We start from the raw sequence: 22,977 nt of genomic DNA on the forward strand, positions 1-22,977 counted from the left end.
TTCTGGATCTGTGCAGGGTTTACTCCTCAAGCTTTTTCTTCTCCTGAAGATGTCCTGCAAGGCAGCAGAGGTTTAGAATCAGAGTTTTCCTTCTCTTAGATGGGCTCCCTTCCCACCTGGTTGATGAGCCCCATCTGCCCCTCAGTTCCCCCCACAACACGTGCAGAAACTGCCTTCTTGATCATTGGAACCACTACTGGTCTCATCTGCTCAACCCACCGGAGCCTGTCTTTGCATGGAGGGGAAGTCCTTAACTCACCAGGGATTAGAGACCCATCGGCTACCCTCACCCCGGTTTAGCTGGCCAGTTGAAGCCGTCCCTGGAGTGCGGACGCTGTCACATGCTGACAGCTTTTAGGAGTCACAGGTGTCAGGAGTCCAGGTTCCCGGCTTGATAACACAGTAAGCATAGGTAATTAAAAAGGAGGATTTATTGCAAAAACAAACAGATAGCTCCGGACGGCTCTAATAAAGCCTCCGGCATCATTACTCAAGATGACCCTTCTGAAGACTTCTTCTGGCGTCAACAGCAGATATTGAACATACAACCCTTATGTCTCTTGTTTTGCTTCCTATCTAACAGCCCTCCCATTCGGCGACGCTTCGGACTTAGTGGGTCAGCTCCACCTTCTTCCTGTTCTGTTCTCAATAGTGGTAGGAGCCTCTGCAGACAGACTCCTCTGATAGACAAGGGAAAGGGCCACAGCTCATTGGTAGAGCATCTACTTTGCCTGCAGAAGGTCCTGCGTTTGTTCTTTGGTATCTCCATATAGAGCTGGGAAAGAAGCCCATCTAAAATGTTGGAGAGCCATAGCCAGTCATTGCGGACAATTTTGAGCTAGATGGACCAATGATCTGACTTACTATAATGCAGACCCATCCAACTCAGATTGCTTCTTAGTGCAGATTGGCCAAAGAAGACTAACCTTTCAACCTGGATAGATAAGAAGCAATAGAAAACTATTGGATATGCAGTCCTTTGTAATACCCCCAATTTCTGTGATTAATCGTATTTGTTAACATCTTGTACCTGCGGTTCGTTTATTTGGTAGGCACATATTCTCTCTATCTGCCAGAGGTCACAGAATCGCCATCCTATTTCCAATCTTGTTTTATCATTTTTTTAATATTCTGTTGGGGAAACCCAGCCAGATGGGTGGGGTATTATTATTATTATTATTATTATTATTATTATTATTATTATTATCATCATCATCATCATTTAAAAAACCTGCTTCCAAGAAGAAGACTGAATGAGAGAGAACAAGCTTGGAAAAAGCTACTCTCCTGGTAATCTGTGACGAGTTTTGTGGTATGAAGATGGGGAAATCCTACAAAAGTTTTTTATTCTTTATTTTAGCCACCTTCCCATGACCTCGTCCCATGACACTGCTAAGATGTTTAATGGCCTAGCACAGACTGGTAGCAGTTCTCCATGAGTTCAGACAGGAGGTGTTAAAGATATGAGTTTAATATGGATAAAATGTCATGTTTGTATACATTTTGTTGGAAAACTTTTTGCAAAGAGAAGTTTGCATTAGGCACAGGAGGTTTCACTCTGGAGAATGCGGCAGAAAAGTTTGGATGTTTTTATCCCAGTCTTTAGACTAATTGATCATCCCAGAAACCGGAGTTTCAGATCTCTCACAGCAGGATGATGAATTTACGATTTCTCTCTCTTTCTGGAAACAGAGAGAAAACAGTTACTGAACTGTATTAAGGACTAAACAGAAGAAGGGACCACGTTTCTAGTTTGTTTAAGAACAATGTGTTATTTTGTATTTTGTAACATTTGTTTGTAACTATTTTAAGACTGTTTGCAGTAAAGCTTTGAAACTCATTCTTGTGGTGGAGAGCAGATTCTTTTCTACCCTAGCCAAGATCTAGATCAGGGATTCCATTGCAGCCTCTCTTAACAGAAGGCTTTTCCCAACAATACCTGGACCTGCCAGGGATTGAACCTGGAACTTTCTGCTTCGAAGGCAAGTGTTCTACCACTGAGTTACAGGTAAAGGCACTGTGGTGACCACCAGCAACATTGCCTAGTGAACCACCACATTGGTCACCACTTCTCAGTAGACTGGTTTGTAGCATTTGTGGGTTGATTTATAAGGCTGACACACACACAGCACAGCACAGCACAGCACAGCACAGCACAGCACAGCACAGCACAGCACAGCACATTCTTCCAGGAGGTGAGGACAGCGTTACGTTTCTTGCAAAAGGAAGCCAGATAGTCAAACTCTCATTCCTGTTAATTTTGTTAAACCATCTGACTTCTGTCTTCTTTTAGCCAGTTTGGTAAGCTCAGCTTTTATTCCAAATGCAAGCTTTTGTTTTCTGCTTCTCGGAAGAGTCTAATTGATTCAGCTGACGTCTGGGTGCCCGGGATAAGTATTTGTTGTGCCGGTGCAATCAGTATGGGTAGGACACGACTGCATGTTGCATGTTGCATTATTCACTTTCATCTACATGCAGCTCAGGGATGGCAGGCTTCTCACTGCTACCTTTATGTTGGTTCATCCGATATCCTAGTCTGGCTGGTACAGTGGGAAGTCTGGGAGATCAGCTGTCATGCTGTCGACCTCCTGCTGAATCCAGGGAGGAATACAGAATGGGGGCATGCTATGTTTAACGGGGAATCTTTCAATGTGGGAAGTTTTTTGCCAACAAAGGGCTTCTTCCCTTTCTTCGGGGCTTCCTCCTACGAAAACAGGGATAGTGTTGCAAATCCATGTGGTCAAAATAGGGTGAATCCCACAAAAGCGGATGGAGGAAGAGAATAGGCATTGCCCTTTCGTTCGCTCTTGTCTGATGGATCCCAAATTAGGTTCCGTTCCATTTCGTTAAAGAAGAACAGCAGCAAATGCCATGTTAAAATGAATTTGTAAAGCGGGACAGGGGACCTTTTCGGCCCTGGGCACTGCATGCACTAAGGGGCAGTGAGTTGTGGACTGCACACTCGCATGAGTGCTCACACAATCTCTCAGCCTCCCTTTCTGCCTCTTCCACACACACACACACACACACACACACACACACAAATGCTTTATCTTGAGGGGAACCGCAACATGGCACCTCCCCTCCTTGCCAGTGAAGAAAGAGTGAGTGAATAAAGATCTACACTGGGATCTGTCACCCCTGTGGATTCTGCTACCAGAGGCAATCGCCTCACTTCGCCTCATGAGTGGGCCAGCGCCAAATCCGTATGCATTCACATGTCAACTGCCATTTTGCATGCTACATCTGGAGACGGTCGCCCCCCCCACTAACTACAGCAACATATTATAGGATAGATAGATTTATCTCACGTTTTTCTATTTCTGTACCATTTGAGCCCTCACAGTTCTGTTCGTGATCTTTCTTTCCAAATATGGAATATAAAAAGGGGAGGGGACATCTTATAAGATAAGCCACAATTATTCCCTTGAAGATTTCTGCTCCCCTTCAACTTTTGGAAGTCTGGGAACTTCCAAAGCTTTGATGCATATAGCTTTCCCCTAATTATAGGTGATGCATGCCTTTGTTGGCCATCGGAAAGTCGCCACTAATACTATAAGCTTAACGGCTGGACGTCGCACTAAATCCATGTGCTGTTTCTAAAATCTATATATGTATATCAGTGACTAGTGCCGAGACGGGAACTGCAGGCAGAGAAGAAAATTATAGCATTAATGGTCACAAAAGAAGCAGAAGAAGAAAGGAAAGCAAAACCATCCTGGATCTCAAGAAAAGCCAAATTAGCTAGTAGCAGTGGCCAAAATTCCAAAGTCATCATTGATCATGTTGCCACTGATCCCTTGACCAGGGGTGGGATCGGATGGCTTTTCTTTATGTGGCGTACAAGAGAAAGCGGAATTTTTCATTGTGGTGCGTTTCAAAGAGTGTTTCTGAAATGCTATCTTGTTTCAGTCTCCTTTCAGGCACAGAAAAGCAGCGCAGCGCGGAGCTAAATGGGCTAATTACCTTTGCAGTTCGAAAAAAAAAGAGGGGGGGAAATGCAAGAGTCTCGTCTTTATCTCCTCTGATTTCAGAACCTGACATGGGGCTTTTCAGTTCCACGCATCCCTTTAAATAAATGCCTAATTAGATAACTCACGGAGTCAACTGGTAAACGAGCAAAGGGCTGCCTCCGTCCTCCCTCTGCCATTCATGCTCCTGGAAATTAAAAATGAAAGAACGCTTTGAACAAGTGTCAGAGGGATTTATTTTATTTTATTTTATTTTAAAAAAATTAAAACCTAGTAGATTTTTTCTTCTTCTTTGGCTTCAGATTTATTATGCATAAATATTATTTTTGTGTGGGAAAGTGCACAAAGCAAGCCTCGGATGTTACCTTTCTCCACCCCTGACCTTCCTGCAATGAGGCCATGTTGAAACTGAGATCCAGATCATAGGGAGGATTCGAAACATGCTCACCTGAACACATGGAGGATGCCCTTTAGACTTTCCTGCTCAATATGGGAAGATGAGGAGTGGAGGTGGCAGGGACTGTCAGCATAGGCATGGAAGAATTCCTATTTCCCCCCAGTTTTTCAGTTTTTCCAATCTTAGGTTCGTTGCTCTGCATTTTCACAGTTTGCGGTTTTTTTAAAAAAAGTCCTTCCGAAGATTCAGCAGCATTTCAGTTTTAATTTCTCCTAATAGACATGTTTGCATAAACTTTTGTCCAATATGTACATTTTTGCAAAGTGTGTTTCCCTAATATATATGCATCTGCATGCATGCTGTACCTTAGTATACACATTTTTGTACACATTATTTGGCGGGATAACTGCACTGCAAAATTCAGAGAAAAGCGAATTTTGAAGGCTGGCTTGGTTTGGGTCCATGTATGGCTTGGGGAAGAAGATTTCGGATTTGATATCCTGCTTTATCACTACCCGAAGGAGTATCAAAGAGGCTAACATCCTCCTTTCCATTCCTCCCCAACAACAAACACTCTGTGAGGTGAGTGGGGCTGAGAGACTTCAGAGAAGTGTGACTAGCCCAAGGTCACCCAGCAGCTGCATGTGGAGGAGCGGAGATGCGAACCCGGTTCACCAGATTATGAGTCTACCACTCTTAACCACTACACTACATTGAGGAGTTGGGTATGTGGGTGGCACTGTGGTCTAAACCACAGAGCCTAGGGTTTGCCTATCAGAAGGTCAGCGGTTCGAATCCCTGCAACAGGGTGAGCTCCCATTGCTTGGTCCCTGCTCCTGCCAACCTAGCAGTTCGAAAGCACGTCAAAGTGCAAGTAGATAAAGCGGGAAGGTAAGCAGTGTTTCCATGTGCTGCTCTGGTTTCACCAGAAGCAGCTTAGTCATGCTATCCACATGACTCAGAAGCTGTCTGCGGACAAATGCCGGCTCCCTTGGCCAGTAAAGCGAGATGAGCGCCACAACCCCAGAGTCGTCCGTGACTGGACTTAACGGTCAGGGGTCCCTTTCCCTTTACCTATGGCTTAGGGAAGTGCAAATTTTGTATATTAAAATTTAAATGTGAACTGAAGCAAACCTCTCCTTCGTCTCTAGTTGGGGAAGAGGTCGGCGAGTCTGTCTTCACATTCCCTCCAGATTATCTTCCCACCTATGTTCTTTTCTTGCGTGAATAGGACTACGGAGTCACCAAGACTGCAATCCGATATGCATTTGCTTTAGAGTAAATGACACTGAACTTAATGGAACTTACTTTGGAGAAATCATGTACAGGATTGCACAATGAATTGTGAGTCACTTGGCTATGGAAGTAATAAAGGCATTCATCAGGTGAGTCACTGAGTAATAAGAAAGAGAGGAGAGCGAGAGCACATATGCATTCCTGGCTGTGCTTTTTCTTCCCGAGTAATACCTTTTCAGCATCCATTTTCCTTCCTCTTCTTCATACACATTATCTTACCTATAATCCTTATCTGCAATCTTCATCTATTTTATTTCCTTATTTTTAGTTATCCGTGTGACTTAAGGAAGCGCTTAAATTGGCAAAAACATTCTATGCTTTAATTTGATGACTTACTTGCCTCTCTGACATTACAGAATGCCCTAAAAGAATTACCCCAAGTTGCCTTTGATATAACAAATGTGTGTGGGGTGTGTGTGTGTGTGTGTGTGTAGATAGATAGATATTTGTGTGAAATTCTGTACAGTACCATGAACTGATCTAGCAGCAAAGGAGGGCCTTATCAACACCAACACAAGCTGCACCAGTCCTATCCCAGATGATGTACTCTGTGCTTCAACCAATTATGTGAGTGTCTCAGCTATGGTTTTCCCAGTAGTAATGTACGGAAGTGAGAGCTGGACCATCAAGAAGGCTGATCGCCGAAGAATTGATGCTTTTGAATTATGGTGCTGGAGGAGACTCTTGAGAGTCCCATGGACTGCAAGAAGATCAAACCTATCCATTCTCAAGGAAATCGGCCCTGAGTGCTCACTGGAAGGACAGATCCTGAAGCTGAGGCTCGGTTACTTTGGCCACCTCATGAGAAGAGAAGACTCCCTGGAAAAGACCCTGATGTTGGGAAAGATGGAGGGCACAAGGAGAAGGGGACGACAGAGGACGAGATGGTTGGACAGTGTTCTCGAAGCTACTAACATGAGTTTGGCCAAACTGCGGGAGGCAGTGAAGGATAGGCGTGCCTGGCGTGCTCTGGTCCATGGGGTCACGAAAATCGGACACGACTGAACGACTGAACAACAGCAACAACTCAGGTGTGTGAAGGCAATTGCCAGAGGTGGAGAAAAAAAATATTTGCGTGCCAAAGGGGACTGACAAAGCCATCCCCTCCCCTGTCGGAATACGTTTCACGGATCCGCCATGGATTCATAATTAATTGGTTATTTTATGGGTTTTTCAAGGTCTACTTTTGGTATAATTGCGCGCAAAAGTGAAAGTGAAAGCATGAATGAATAGTGTGATTCACTTACAAGATTAATCCGCCTTTATTTTGTAGATCCGGTCATGTTCAAAGTTGTTAATGAGCGTTAAACTTGCTTCCCGCCCTTTTGGAGGGCAGCAACAGTGATTTTATTGGTTAAAGTACTAATGATGATGTCACGTTTGTTCCCTAATAAAAGGCAGAGGCACCCCGCTTAGGCAGGAGGAGTAGCACGAGACCGCACGTTCTTCTTATGTTCTTTTAGTTGGGTTTTAGTTGAAGTCAAGTTTAGTTTAAGGGGCTAGGAGCGGGCTGGACGGGTTGGATGGGTTTTTCTTTAGTTAGAGTTAGATCGCGGAAGATCATTCGGTTTAGCCTTAGTTAGGTTTTCTTTAGGTTTAGCCTAGGGCTAGAATTGCGGAAGATATTTCGGTTTTAGTTTATTTAGTTAGCCTCGCGGAAGATTGGGCGCGCAGGGTCTTTAAGCTTAGGAGAACTTAGCTTAGGGGACGAGCCTATGCGGGTTCTGCCGAAGCCACTAAAGATACAACCGGTGTCTGTCTTCCTTTGGGGTTAAAGGGGGGAGTAAAGTAAAATTTTTATTTTCTGTAAATTGGTCCGTCTATTCAGAGTCAGGGTATATATTTTATTTCACGAGGCAACTGTTCATTAAAGAAGGCAATTAGAAACTCACACTTCATCGGAGTCGTCAATTGGCTTACTCATCATCCTTCAGACTGTGAGGCTTGGCCGGCGACCGTGCTCAAAAGCACGCGGAACGCTGGCCACTTTCCCCGCAACTGGTACCTCGTGCATAACCAATCCAAGGCCGTGCACGAGGAGCTCCAGCACCCAAACCCCGACAAGTGGTGCCCCGTGTGAGGCAAAGCGTAGTCAAAAATCGCTTCCACGAAGACTCCGGTTAAAGGCAACATATCGGAAGTGGCTCGGAAACAGACATTGAGAGGTGAGGTATAACGGCCCGGTTTATCCAGGATTTCGCTGCAGTAGCGCGAATCCACCGCTTGCCCAAAGTAGTGTAAATAGAAGTCGCGCGCGTATATTTTGCCCCAAGGGGTCCCCGGGTAGAGCGGCAAGGAGTTTAGTGTAAGCCTACGGGCAGAGTAAGGTCTTCCCTAAAGCCTACGGGTGGGAAGGGTTCTGGCAAAAGCCTACGGGTGCCAGGGTCTGGCAAAAGCCTACGGGTGCCAGGGTTTTCGGTCAAAGCCTACGGGTAGGGCCGGTGTCTCCCGAAAAAGCCTACGGGTGGGAGGGAAAGGTTTTCTGGCTAAAGCCTACGGGTGCCAGGTTTTTCGGTCAAAGCCTACGGGTAGGGCTGGTAGCCCCTAGTAGAAGCCCACGGGTGGGGGTGGAGGTTTTCTGGCTAAAGCCTACGGGTGCCAGGTTTTTCGGTTAAAGCCTACGGGTAGAACCGGTGTCCCCTAGTAGAAGCCTACGGGTGGGGGAGGAAAAGTTTTTGAAAAGTGTTTAAAAAAATGGGCTCCTCACTCTCAACTGCTCAAGTAAAATTTTGTGAAGATTTATTGTACCTTTTGAAAAGAAATGGTCACCCTGTCTCTGAATCAGAAGTAGAGCTTTTAGTTAAAACCATTGGGGAAATTTGTCCCTGGGTCCCTAAGGAGGGAACGAAAGATTTAGCCTCATGGGAAAGGATCGGGTTAGAATTTATGGCCAACCCGAAAATCGGAATTCCTGTACAATTAGTATGGAGCAAAGTAAGAAACTGCTTTCAACAAATCGCTCCAAGAAATGTTTTGCTTAATGGAACAGTGAATTTAGGAAATACTGCTTTTAATAGTGCCCCTGTGCTGCCGCTTGCGGTTGTGCCATTTTCGGCCCCCTCGCAGCAGCCAGTTCAGGCCCCGTTGTCGTACACGCACTCGCCCTTGTCCAATTTGTCATTGCCAGATTCATTGCCGCCTGTGCCGGTGCAGCAGACGCCGTCGGCCTTTCAAGCCCCGCCGCGGACTGCCCCACCGCCAGTCGCTCAGCAGTCATCGCAGGCCTTTTACCAGCCAGCGATTTCAAGTCAGCAGCAGCCGCGGACCTCGCTCCAAGCAACGGTCCCGCTTCCTCCATCGCAAGCCGCGCTTTTGCCAGCGATCCAGCAGCAGCAGCAGCAAGCAGCCTTTTTGCCAGCAAACCCTGCTGCCCTGCAGGCCGCGCTCAAGCCAGCAGCTCCAGTTTTGCAGCAAGCTGATTTCCAATCAACAGCAATCCAAGCTTCAATGCAAGCAGCACAACAGCAATTTACCAACCCTTCAGCACCTCCAATGCCAATGCAGATTCCAAGACAAGAGCAAAGCCAAACAATGATGATCCAGATGCCAGGACTTGCAGTACAGAGCCAACAACCTTATGCTCCAACTTCAAGTCAGCCATCTTGTTTTCATCCAACTTCAAGTCAGCCATCTTGTCTTCATCCAACTTCAAGTCAGCCATCTTGTCTTCATAGTCAGCCATCTTCAAGGCATCCAGATGTCAAAGACTCTTTAGCACCATCTAGTGGCTCATCATTTGGAAAGCATCAAGAAGATTTAAACTCACTGATGCCACCTACAGATCCAACAGCAATGCAGCCCATCTGCAGAACCCAAGCTTTGGAAGCAGCTTTGGGACAAATAGACTTTAGTGCTGATCCAATGCACATCTTTCCAGTGATTCGTGCTAATGGAGGACAACCTGCAAGATATCAAGCCATTCCTTTTGAAACACTACGTGAACTGCGAAAAGCCATACGCGAAAATGGACTTCAAGCTCCTTATACTAGAAGTTTACTTGAAGGACTGTCCACTAGTAGACTTCTGCCATCTGATTGGAAGTTGATTCTTCGCACCTTCCTGTCGCCTACAGATGCTCTTCTGTGCCTGCAAGAGTGGAAAGAAGCAGCAGCCAGACGTGCAACGCCACTTGCCACAGAAGATATGCTCACAGGATCAGGACATTACTCCAATCTCAATCAACAGCTAGCCATACCTGATGCTGCACTTGTCACCATAGCAGACATTGTAGTCAAAGCTTGGCGCAGACTACCCAATCGCACAGATGCTAGCTCAGTATCAGGATTCGCTGCAGTTAGGCAAGGTCCAAAAGAACCTTATGGGGACTTCGTGGATCGCCTGATTGTTGCAGTGGAACGCCAGATAGAAGATCGTCATGCCAGAAACATGCTGACAAAACAACTTGCCTTTGAAAATGCCAATGATGACTGCAAGAATGCCCTAACAGCAGTTGCAGCTCGTCCAGATGCCACATTGACCGAGATGCTACGCGTCTGCCAGAATGTCGGTACCCACTCCTACAAAGCACAGCTCTTGGCAGCTGCGGTACAGATGCCACGTCAAGACAGCTCTACGCCAGTCAAGAAGTGCTATGGGTGTGGAGGCGATGGGCATTTCCGGTCGCAGTGCACAACAACGCCAAGGCCTTCTGCCAAGCCGCCAGAGAGATGTCCCATCTGTCAGAAAGGATTTCATTGGGCGAATGATTGTCGCTTGAATCCACAAAACACATCACCTACCTCATCTCCAGTTCAGGGAAACGGTTCTGCGGGCCGCGCCCCGGCCCCGGTAAAACAATAGGGTGCAAGTTCAAGAACATCATGAAGGTCAACCATCCCAGAAAGGTGAACAACGCTACTCCTTATCCAGGTCATCAGGAAAAAAGAGTGATCCAGAGAGATATCTACTCTTCAGATGTCCAGAGAAAAGATGTGACCTCATCAAGCATTCAGGTTCCAGAGGTTTCATCATCTGCCTTACCTATTCAAAGGGTTCCAGTAGAGAACACAGCATTCAGTTCACCTTCTGCTGACCGCCCTTCAGTTCCTGCTGATGTTGATCCTGCTTCACAGCAAGCAATCACAGTCAAGCCTCTGATCGCAGAATTGCCTTCAACGTTGAGAAGACATCCTACTGAGATCAATCTCGCAACTCCTGAGCTTTATTCATCTTCAAATCAAGGTCAATCTGTCATTGAAGGACATTTGCCCTTGATGAAACAGCAGTGTTCAAGTTGCAACCCAGCTGATGATCACTTTCCATGTGGCCAAAGAATGCAAGTGGGTGGGCCAGCTCCCTCTTGTGGAAGCTTAAGCATCACTCCAGTTAACAATGTCCACACCTTTGTGTCACCTCCAGCTTTTAAGCTCAGCCCGCCACAACCAAACAACTATCAGGAACAACAACTTCTACTGCCTCGTGTCAAAGAAGAAGTTCCATCCTGCCAGTTTGATGCACAACTGACTGAATGCCAGCAGGTTCAACAGCATCAGCAACTTTTACCAACAGAGGAACCTCAAGTTTGCCAACTCAACGCCAAGCAGCTTCAGAGTTGCCAACTTCAGCAGTGCAAAAAACCCGAAGCCAAAAAGATATCTTCAAACACTGCCAACGAAGAACAAGAAGAATCTTCTGTCCCAGGTATACCACTCTTCTTAACAGAGGACTGTTACTTTTCAAATCCATGGTTTGCTCAGCAATTGCCAACATCCATTCGTGGTCCATTCCCAGACACCTCAATTTGCCTTATCCTGCCTAGGATGGATCGCCTCCCTGCCACAGTCACACTGACTGCAGGCCTAGTTCGAATCACAGATTCATCGCAGTTGCTGATTCCAGGATTTTCAACTGTTCCTTGTGTCCTAACAAAAGGTTCGGAAATTGCCAGACTCTATTTGCTTACTTCTACGCCTACAGCTCCTGTAGACTCTTTGCCTCCTCAGACAGCAATGGCGCTAATCAAGATTACAGAAGAACGCCCTCATCTCGTCTTAGAAATGGGTGGACGAAAGATCAAGGGTCTTCTTGATACAGGCGCAGATGTCACAGTGATCGCCAGAAAGGATTGGCCTGACCAGTGGGCAACGACTGTCACCCAGGAAGTCTTCGGAGTCGGAGGTTTCGAACCCGCCCACCAGAGCGTGCATCCGATTACCTTCCAGTCAGACTCAGGCTCCATGGTGCAGCTCCGTCCACTTGTTATGGATGTGCCTATCACCCTTTGGGGTAGAGACTTATTGTCTAAAGCAAGAACTGTTATCCACACTCATTTTTGATGTGGGCCTCTGCATCAGCGCCAGTTCATGCACTTCCACTCACATGGAAGGAAGGACCCCCTGTGTGGGTCGACCAATGGCCGCTGACATCCGAGAAGCTCGTCGCCGCAGAGGCCCTAATTAAAGAGCTCATTCTCTCTACAAGCCCTGTTACATAAGTGCATTGTTCTTTTCTGCATTGCTCATTCAATGATCCAATCGCCAGCCATGGAACGTTCCTTGTTATGTTCTGTGCTGACTTTGGCAGGGGTTGATTGAAAAACTATAACTCCCGGCGGAACTTTTGGTTCTTTGGCTAGATTCCTGTTTCTTTATTATCCTCTATATTAACAGCATGCTGAGAATATCCAACTCGTTGTATGAACACACCAGTTTCTCAAAGCAAAGGACTTGTTCCTGTTCCTTAAGAGGAAGTTTCTAAAATTTGACCCAGCTATGGAGAACTACGGTTTCCAGCTGCCCGCCTTCGTTTGTGTGTTCAACCTCTATTCTTCAACAAGACGTTTCTACAGTTTGTCCAATTAGGGAAAACTACGGTTCCCGGCAATTTTTGCCCAACGCTTTGTCAAATGCAGCAACTCTTCAACTATCCTCAACCTATGCCTTTTGTTTGCCTCTGGGCGGCCTCTGGTTCCTGGCTGCCTAGATTTGTTCCAGTTATTCCCATACCTGCATTCACTAGCAGATCACCTTGATTTGCTTGCTTAACCTCCTTTCTTCTACAGGTATCATTGTTTCTTCAGAACTCGATGTTTCAGTACTTTCCTGAGCTCCATGAACTTTTCCTGAGTTCCAGGACTATTTCTTCTACATGGTCATGTGTAGTCGGAGAAGAAGACGACCGGCAACTCATTCATCGTCTTCATCCTCCTCTCCAACACCATTTTGCAGTTCTAAACCTGTCTTGTATTTGTAAAAATTGCATATTTACCTTTGTATGCTTCTTGAAATATCCGCCTCGCATATTACATGTGTTTTCCATATAGCTTGGTAATTAATGATATGGATGTTTATATATGCAAAGCTTTTCTGAAATGGTTTCCATTTAGAGCGTCACAATTTTGATGATATGGAAATGTTTATGTAAGGTCAAAGCATCGTCTTTGTGCAGTTCTAGTCATAGACATATTTATACATATATGTTTTATTTCAATAATCCTAAATCTCCACGTTGTGCTTGCAAAAGTTGTAGTTCAAAATGTGGTAACACTTATATGCCTTATTTGAAATATTTCCTTTGGTCAAAGAATTGGTCATTCTCGGATTTGTTCAAGATATATGTGTCAAGTCTGGTGGCGTCCTACCCTTTTGGTACCCCTATTTTCTTTGAAGAATACCCCTCTATATGCTACCTTTGGCAGTAAACCAGGTTCCCAGCTTTTCCCTTCACTCTGTTTCCTGCTGTTGATGGGAGACCCTTATGTAGTTGGTTTAAATCCCATCTCGTTTCGCTGGAAACCCTTGCGTAGATGGTTTAAATCCTCATCCTGGCTGGGACACCTTTATGTAGGTAGCTTAAATCCCCTCTTGTGGCGAAAACCACTTGTACTTAGGTGCCTTAAATCCCCTCTCTGGAATCGGACCCTAGTTCCCCGTTACCTGTGGTCGCTGTGGTAAGTCCAGAATCTAAAGTTCCCTCGATTCTGTAGCCTCAGAGCCACAACCCTTTTATGTTTCCTTATCCATTTTCCTTAGTTTCCAAATAAAAAATTTAAAAAAAAATGGGGGAGGGGTCTGGGTAGGCCATGTAGCCCCAGCTCTAGTTATACTTTAATTTTGGGTCCCGGATCGGGACCTCTCTTATGTTTGGGCAGTCGTTATCCGTTATTCTTAATTTTGGACCTGTATCAGGTCCTCTCTTGTGTTTGGGGAGTAATTTGTTGTTTTACGCTGCACGCGAAAGTATACATGCTTATGAGGTGATTTGTTGTGTTATACTACATATTGAAGTATTTATATATGCCTAGAAGGTTTACAGTGTATCGGATCGATCATTTTTTATGTTCGGCTAGTGGTTTGTTATTTTCATGACTTTATTGCTACATTATTGTACAAGTATTTCCTCCTATGAAAGGGGTGGATGTTGATGGTTTTGCTGGTGTTTATATCACAGTCTTGATGTGGACACTGTCGACATTGTCGACGTTTGCCTTTTCATGTCGAGGTTTATATCGAAGCAAATGGTAATGTTTGTGTCAAGATAAATGCTTATGATATCTCTAATTTTTTTTTATATAACTAAATCAAAATTAATTTAATTTAAAACAAAAAAAGAAAGATGATATGTCGGAATACGTTTCACGGATCCGCCATGGATTCATAATTAATTGGTTATTTTATGGGTTTTTCAAGGTCTACTTTTGGTATAATTGCGCGCAAAAGTGAAAGTGAAAGCATGAATGAATAGTGTGATTCACTTACAAGATTAATCCGCCTTTATTTTGTAGATCCGGTCATGTTCAAAGTTGTTAATGAGCGTTAAACTTGCTTCCCGCCCTTTTGGAGGGCAGCAACAGTGATTTTATTGGTTAAAGTACTAATGATGATGTCACGTTTGTTCCCTAATAAAAGGCAGAGGCACCCCGCTTAGGCAGGAGGAGTAGCACGAGACCGCACGTTCTTCTTATGTTCTTTTAGTTGGGTTTTAGTTGAAGTCAAGTTTAGTTTAAGGGGCTAGGAGCGGGCTGGACGGGTTGGATGGGTTTTTCTTTAGTTAGAGTTAGATCGCGGAAGATCATTCGGTTTAGCCTTAGTTAGGTTTTCTTTAGGTTTAGCCTAGGGCTAGAATTGCGGAAGATATTTCGGTTTTAGTTTATTTAGTTAGCCTCGCGGAAGATTGGGCGCGCAGGGTCTTTAAGCTTAGGAGAACTTAGCTTAGGGGACGAGCCTATGCGGGTTCTGCCGAAGCCACTAAAGATACAACCGGTGTCTGTCTTCCTTTGGGGTTAAAGGGGGGAGTAAAGTAAAATTTTTATTTTCTGTAAATTGGTCCGTCTATTCAGAGTCAGGGTATATATTTTATTTCACGAGGCAACTGTTCATTAAAGAAGGCAATTAGAAACTCACACTTCATCGGAGTCGTCAATTGGCTTACTCATCATCCTTCAGACTGTGAGGCTTGGCCGGCGACCGTGCTCAAAAGCACGCGGAACGCTGGCCACTTTCCCCGCAACTGGTACCTCGTGCATAACCAATCCAAGGCCGTGCACGAGGAGCTCCAGCACCCAAACCCCGACACTCCCCTTTACCAGGAACCAGAAAAATCACAAAATGAAAAACTGCAAGTGATATTCTAATGGCTGTCTTATATGGACAGTCACAAGAAGTGGAGAACTGAGATATAATGCAATGCCCGTAATAATGTGGTAGCATTGTTAAAGACGTTAATTATATTTGAATTAGCAACACAGAGTTCCATTTCAATTCCCAGACTTTATTTAGCTATCTCCAAAGCAACCAGTGTCAGAATGGCTACAAGCTTGTCTTTTAGCTGCGAATAGTGGATATTTAGGTCTATTTTTTAAAATAATAATAATAATAATAATAATAATTTATTAGTTTTTAATGTGGATATTTAGGTCCAGACGGATTTTAAAACACAGAGAAACACATATATTAATAATTAAAACTGACTGACCAAGGTTACAAGTTGCATCCTAAGCATGGAGCAGTAATTTATTATGAACACACACACACACACACACAGTGGCACCTTGATTGTCGAACAGCTTGGCTTCCGTACGCCGCAAACCCGGAAGTAAGTGTTCCGGTTTGTGAACATTTTTTGGAAGCCGAACGTCCGACGCAGCTCCTGCAGCCAATTGGAAGCCGTGCCTTGGTTGTCAAACGGTTCCGGGAGTTGAACGAACTCCCGGAACGGATTAAGTTCAACATCCAAGGTACCAGTGTGTGTCTGTCTGTGTGTGTGTGTGTGTGTGTGTGTGTGTACGTGTGTGTACCCCACCTTTCCACCCACCAGGCTCCACAATGCATCCAAACATTGTATAGCAAAGCAAAAGGGGAAACCAAAAAACATTATCATAGCAGGAAATCAAAGTGCAGTGACAGCAGGAGCCCAACGACAGAATCAAAAGGGAGAAACTTAGTTATTGTTTATGTTAAATGGAATTAATATGCCATCTAAATCCCACAATTGAAGTGGCCAAGAGTGAACTCCCTCAGGAAAGATGGCCATGATTTAGGCACTGCCCTTCTTCTAATAAGGCAGCAGGAGGATACAGAACAGGACCTGGGTGATTACCTGTGCTCTTAGGTATATTCATATGGGCGAATGGCTTTAAACAGCTGAGGCATGTGATTGGATGCCAATGCTATTGCGTTCAACTATGAACAGCAAATTAAAGGAAGCAGGCCATGGAAAACAGGACTAACTATGATGGCTGAACGAAGCTTTTATGTAAGAGGCAATCAGGGTCAGAGCCTGAGGGCCAGCCAAAGGATGGTCATTTTCTTCATGGTCTGCTCGTGAGCTTCCCAGGGACCTCTGCCTAGTTACTGTGGGTAACATTAGAGCATTCAGGTGAACCCCCTCACACATTAAAATTGTGCGCGAAGAAGCTATGCCCCCAAAGCACACAGAATTGCAGAGTTGGAAGGGACCGGGAGAGTCATCTAGTCCAACCCCTGCAATGCAGGAATCTTTTACCCAATGTGTGACTCGAACCCTTGACCCTGAGATTAAACATTTTATGCTCTACTGGCTGAGCTATCCCAGCTTCAATGCCAATAGTGATACTCCAGATATGTGGTGTGTGTGTGTGTGTTATTGTGTAGCTGGTAGATACGTTGCTGACAGGGGCTGTGGCCACTGGGTGTGATCCTGCTCAGCCTTCAATATGCGAGGAGTGTTTCTCTCAACACCCCTAATCATGGGCTAGGTAGTCCTTTGGCAAAATAGTTCCTATGGTCATCTTAAGATCACCACCATGCCACAGCATAGCTCATTTTTAAATAGCAGCTGCCAGTGTGGTGCCAGGGCTGTGGTTTGGAAAAAAAAAGCTCTAAAGATACCCTGTACTTCCCCGTACACTTCTCTTGACCTGAAATATATAGGAGGGGCATGTGTGGTTTGGACCTTCTTTTGCGTGAAAACTGCAAACCTACCAATACCCTCTCATTTTTAAAGAAGGAAAGAAGCACAAAATTATGGAACCACAAGTAGGACCTGCAACGAAATGTTGCAGTGTAGAATGCTCTTGGTCAGGGTTCCATCCATTCATCCATCCAGACCTTTTTTTCTTCTTCTTTTTTGGATACTACATTCTGTTCTTCCTAGGCCCAGTTTTCTATATTCCCACAACAATAGTCAGTTAGCATTCTATGACCAATGAGAGTGCTCAGTGTTCATTGAGCTGTTCCCCCTCCCCAAAGTTTTTCTGAAGGTTGTTTTTTTTTGGGGGGGGGTACTGCTGAAAAACTTCTCTTTCTCCTCAAACCTGTTGATGCCTCCTCCTTGAGGATGGATGGTGCCATTTTGGCTACGTATGGATTGACAAAGCGTATGGGTTTGCTATTAGCAATAGGATTATGAAGAGACAAATATATAACTAAGGGCAGATTCATAGCCTGTTTCCAAGCCCAACCAATGCTCATTTAAAGCATATCACCTCCCAAAGAACCCCCTTGGCACTGCATTTTGTTAAATTTGGGAATTATAGCTCTATGAGGGGTACAGCACAGTGCCTTAAATAAATGCGGATCAGTCTTAAATCTTATCCCAGACAAGTCATAAACACATTGCTTCATCAGAACCAGTTACAGACATCACTGCGAACTAGGATAACCAAATATACTTCACACTCCAGAGTCCAAAAGTTTAGCCTGCTATACAAAACCTACAAACACTGTCTTGTAGCACTGCCTTGTGACCCACCAATGCAGCCTGCCAGGATTTTGGAGTACAAAAACCAGGAGGGGGATTTCACGTTTAGCAGGATGTCATGTATGACTGGTAGACTGTGTTCAGTATACTGTGTCACAAGTTCTACAACCAAATACGGCTCATATCATGCCACATTATGCCTGCCCACATTCATATTTTATGGAATCACCAGTGAAATCTCACCCTGAGCTAACAGATCCCTGAAATCTCCCCTTAAATGAAATGCTGGTGTGAGTTTGTAGGCCTGTATCACACAAAACATCTGAGGACTTTCAAGAGAAACAAAACTCTCCTTTTTTTTTTTTTTTGGTGCAAAGATCCCCACCTTAAGCTCTGGAAAATTCTATATTTATGTGAAATGACTGAATATGCAGAAATGGACAAATTAACGGGAAGAATCCGAGAGCAGCGGGACCAGAAATTCATCAAAGACTGGTTAAAATTTACGAACTATTTAAAAGACAATTTATATCTGAATACATTAATAGGGTTTCAAGAAGTTTTGTAGTGAATGTGTAGAATTATTATTGTAAGTAGGATAGTAAAGTAAGGAAATTTCTTTTGTTGATAATGTAAGCAATGGTTGATTAAAGAAGTATAATGTTAAGTTAAAAAATTAGAAAGCCATTTGAAGGGACTGATGGAAGTCAAGGCTTGACAGCCAAATTGGAAATGTATGATAATGTTTGTTTAAAAATTATTGTAGTAGTTTAGTATAAAAATAATAAAAAATTATATGAAAAAAAGGAAAATTCTATATTTATGTGTTCATCATGTGACCATGACGACTGGAACAATAAATGTGATATCTAATATTTATGCACTCAGGAATCTACAAGGCACAGGATGCAATCTTTAAACTATCAAATACCATTTTATGCTTATGAATGGCTGATGCACCCATCCAATCCATTTGAGCTACTACATTGCTATTCACACAAAGTTGTGCACTTATGGTTTTGTCTAATATAGCAGGCAAAGTGTTGGGTTTGGGTCAAGAAAACTTGGGTTCAAGTCTTCACTCCTCCATGAAGTTCACTCAGCAACTTTTGGCCAGGTGCTGTTACTCATCAACCTTACAGGAAAACAACAACAACAACAACAACAGCTGGGGAGTTGTAATGTAGCATTGAAAATTATAGAACATCTAAAGTCAATGGGAATTTATAATCTCGCTAAATTATGTGTAGCAAAATAGGTGAAGAATTGGGGGCGGGGAACGGAAAGAAGAGGAAACCACCTGGAATTTCAGAATGGAAAGTAAGACTTCAGTGAGCTTCACACCCCACCCACCACCCCCCCAAAAAACACCCAGCAGCAACTCAGAAGCAAGGAATACTTTGCAAGTGAGGCTAAATAAAGATTTCCCTTTGGGAGGTGTTGAGGATGACACAACAGAAACTTGGTCCTCTTTGTTCGCCATTGAAGATCTTCAGACCAGGGACACTCAGCCTTGTTTGGGGGATCTAATATCCGATGTGAAACAAGGAACGCTTCCATTGTGGCTGTCACCAGTGGCTCTATTAGAAACAATCGATGCTTTTCCAAAGCTACATGGTGCATGATGTAATTCCATTTTCTCTCTGACTGCAGGAAAGGGGAAATCAAGTAATTAAATGTGAGAAATCACAGAACGGAGAGGGGGGCCTTTTTCTGCTTGGCTACATTTCCCAATACAGTTGCCCAGCCACAGAAGACAGAATTCAGGCCGAAGGAAAGACTTGCACAGCTTTGGACAATAGCGGACACTGCCCATGAATGCACCATGTAGCAAACACAGTTTGTTGTCAGGAACTAACAAGCCAGCCATGTCCTGCTCAAGTGGCACGACTTCCCATCAACTTGAATAGGCCTGACGGCTAGTAGGCCTCAGTCAAAGAGATATGCTTTATGCTCTCGGATCTCATTGTCTTTGCATTCAAGTGGCTAGGCAGGAGGCGTGCCCACCAAACCAAAAGTAGGGGGCGAGAATAGCAAGGGGGAAAGGAACACTAAGGATGGGCTTTTAAAAGACGGTTTGAAAGACAGCTGAAATTTGGAAACGTTGGGCCTCCTCTCGGCTCCCCCCCCCCAAGAAAGATTGTTCAAACTGCACAAAAAAACACATTTCCAATGAAAAGTGAAAGGTTGGGCTGATAATCTGGGCTTTTGTCTTTCTGATTCCTCAATATTCCTTTTATTAAGCCATGAATAAAATAAAATCACATACTCAAAAATCAGGGACTGGTGACTTCTGTTTCAGTGTATCTGAAGAAGTGTGCATGCACACCAAAGCTCATACCAATAACAAACTTAGTTGGTCTCCAAAGTGCTACTGGAAGGGATTTTTTTATTTTATTTTGTCAAAAATATTTAATTATACCTTGCTATATTTAATAATGGACATTGTTCTCGAAGCCACTAACATGAGTTTGGCCAAACTGCGAGAGGCAGTGAAGGATAGGCGTGCCTGGCGTGCTCTGGTCCATGGGGTCACGAAGAGTCGGACACGACTGAACAACAACATATTTAATAAGCACCTTCCCACCCCAAAATTTTTACTGGAAATGTGCAGAACCCCTATGGAAATCTCATGAGTTGCCATCAGGCCTGCGTGCGGGGAGGGGGGGAGCAGCCAGGTAGATTTGCCCCGGGCCTCAGAGGGCTAAGCTGGCTGGGAGGCATGACCAGGGGCATTACACTGTTATGCCAAGAACACCCTGTGCCTTCCAGCCAACCAGGAACGAACCGGCCATGGGCAAATTAGTTTTGCAAGCATGGCTGAGAAGTGCACAATACTTGACAGATCAGTGTAGAGTCTAAAAAGCTTTTGAACTTTCGTTTTTCCTCTGAACTTAAATTTTAGCTGCTTTATCAGCGCTACCTTGCTATCTTGTATAACCGGACTGGCTGCTCTTTTGTTTGAGTTTATAACTTTATTCTAACAAGACTCCTGCCCCAGGCCTCAGACAAGCTCTGCGCAGGCCTGGCTGCAATAATTATATATTGCTCTCCCCGTAATTCCTCAGTCGTTTCTCCCAAGCAGGAACCTCCAAACAAATTCACCTCTGCGTTTTGCTTTAGGGTAGAGTTAAGCATGCAACACAAGGCCCAACTGTATGGAGAGTTTCTTCACAGCCACTGGACTCCCATGAATGTACCTTGCACTAGTGTATCTAGTTCATTTGATATGCTTTAGGTGAATTCTAGTAGCAGGGGCGTCTTGCCCATAGAGGCAAGTGGTGCGGGGCGCCAGGGCGTCAAGTTCTGGAGGGTGCCAGGGAAGAGGCGGAGGCTGGACGCCCTCGCCCACCTCTACCATGCCGCGCCCTAAGCTACTGAAGGTTATGGGGCCCTTTATACGTCCAGCTGTCCTTTGTCAACAACAAATTGCCACTGTTTTTTGGTGTTGAATATATGCTATATGGTAATTTATGAACCTAATAGGTATCTAAAGCCATTTGCACATGCAGAATGTAGGCAAACCAGTGATGTTTTAGGGAGCAGGCTAACAGGTGGGGGCCATTACTTACATCACAGGAGCCTACACAACACAAAACACGGTTGCTGTATGTAGGTTTTATTTTATTTGTTTTTTTATCTTATATTTTGGAGATGTACATTCAGTGGTTTTTTTTCCTTTAAATTTTTTTGGGGGCCCCAAAAGAGTAGGGTCCTAACTTATAACTTGTTTAGCTTATACATACCATATTTTTCTGTATATAAGACTAGGGTTTTTTTGCCAAAAAAAATTGGTTTAAAATTGGGGCTTGTATTATACACGGGTAGTGCTAAGTGGTGTTTTCTTAATTTGGAGTCCCCCAAAATAGGGGGCGTCTTATACATGGGGGCGTCTTATACACGAAAAAATACGGTAAATCCGGCACTGACTTAGTGCCACCCTGACCCACCCGATCTGATAAGCCACCAAAATGCTGGTGAAGGGAAGATGGAGCCAGTATGGTGTAGTGGTTAAGAGCGGTAGACTCGTAATCTGGGGAACCGGGTTCGTGTCTCCGCTCCTCCACATGCAGCTGCTGGGCGACCTTGGGCTAGTCACACTTCTCTGAAGTCTCTCAGCCCCACTCACCTCACAGAATGTTTGTTGTGGGGGAGGAAGGGAAAGGAGAATGTGAGCCGCTTTGAGACTCCTTCGGGTAGTGATAAAGCGGGATATCAAATCCAAACTCCTCCTCCTCCTCCTCCTCCTCCTCTTCTTCTTCTTCTTCTTCTTCTTCTTCTTCTTCTTCTGTTACCCCCTCCACACCCGCACCCAGTTTCAGTGTGACATTGCACAGCCCAGAAACATAGATCCCGTGAAAGTCTTGCTTGTCTTTCTTAATGCAGTTACCGAGCTGTATAATTTCTTTTTTCAATGAAACACTGAGCACTGAGGGGTGGGGGAGACTTCTGTAACTAGGTGGCAAAATCCTGCGAATCTGAGCCAGAACTATTGGTAGTAAAACTGAAGTCAGTCTAGTTCATTTTGATTACTCCTTAAAAAAAAAAAAATAGATAGCTTACGAGGAGGCTATCACCTGCTTTTTTATATAAGTAACTACGTTTGACATTTCAATTTAGTTCTTACAGCTTCTAATACATTTTTTATCTTGTACTCTTCTGCAGATAATTTACTTCCCAGTGTTTCTGTGTAACAGCAGCTAGGATGAAGAAAATGTTCTCATTTATGTGTAAATTTTGTTAACAAACTCATCTGAATAATCACATTTCTGCCCAACTATTGTGTTGTACACTAGCCGGTTTTTAAACTTTGAAACAGGTCAGCTCAACGTCTCCACAAACCAAATGTGAGGACATCAAATAATAATCTCATTTGGCTGCTAGGGTACCGCTGTCATGGAACTAAAATGGCATATATGGCTTAGGCTTTGTGACAAATGATAATTTTTAAGAGAGTTAAAGGTGACGTGGTAGAAGCAGCATATCCTGTGGCGTACACGTGTATTTCTCCTGAACCATTGTCATCTCTATTCAAACAGCGTTTTGAACAATAGGAAATCTAGCCAAACAGGTGAGCAGAGATAACTGACATATATGGTCCATGAGCAATGACAGTTGTCTTAGCTGACGTTTGGTGCTGTGGAAAAAAATGCTGCTGGTCTCCCATCTTTCCTGTTCCATAAATGTTCAAGGTCT

The sequence above is a fragment of the Lacerta agilis genome, chromosome 7 (assembly GCF_009819535.1).
Source record: "Lacerta agilis isolate rLacAgi1 chromosome 7, rLacAgi1.pri, whole genome shotgun sequence".
NCBI lineage: Eukaryota > Metazoa > Chordata > Lepidosauria > Squamata > Lacertidae > Lacerta > Lacerta agilis.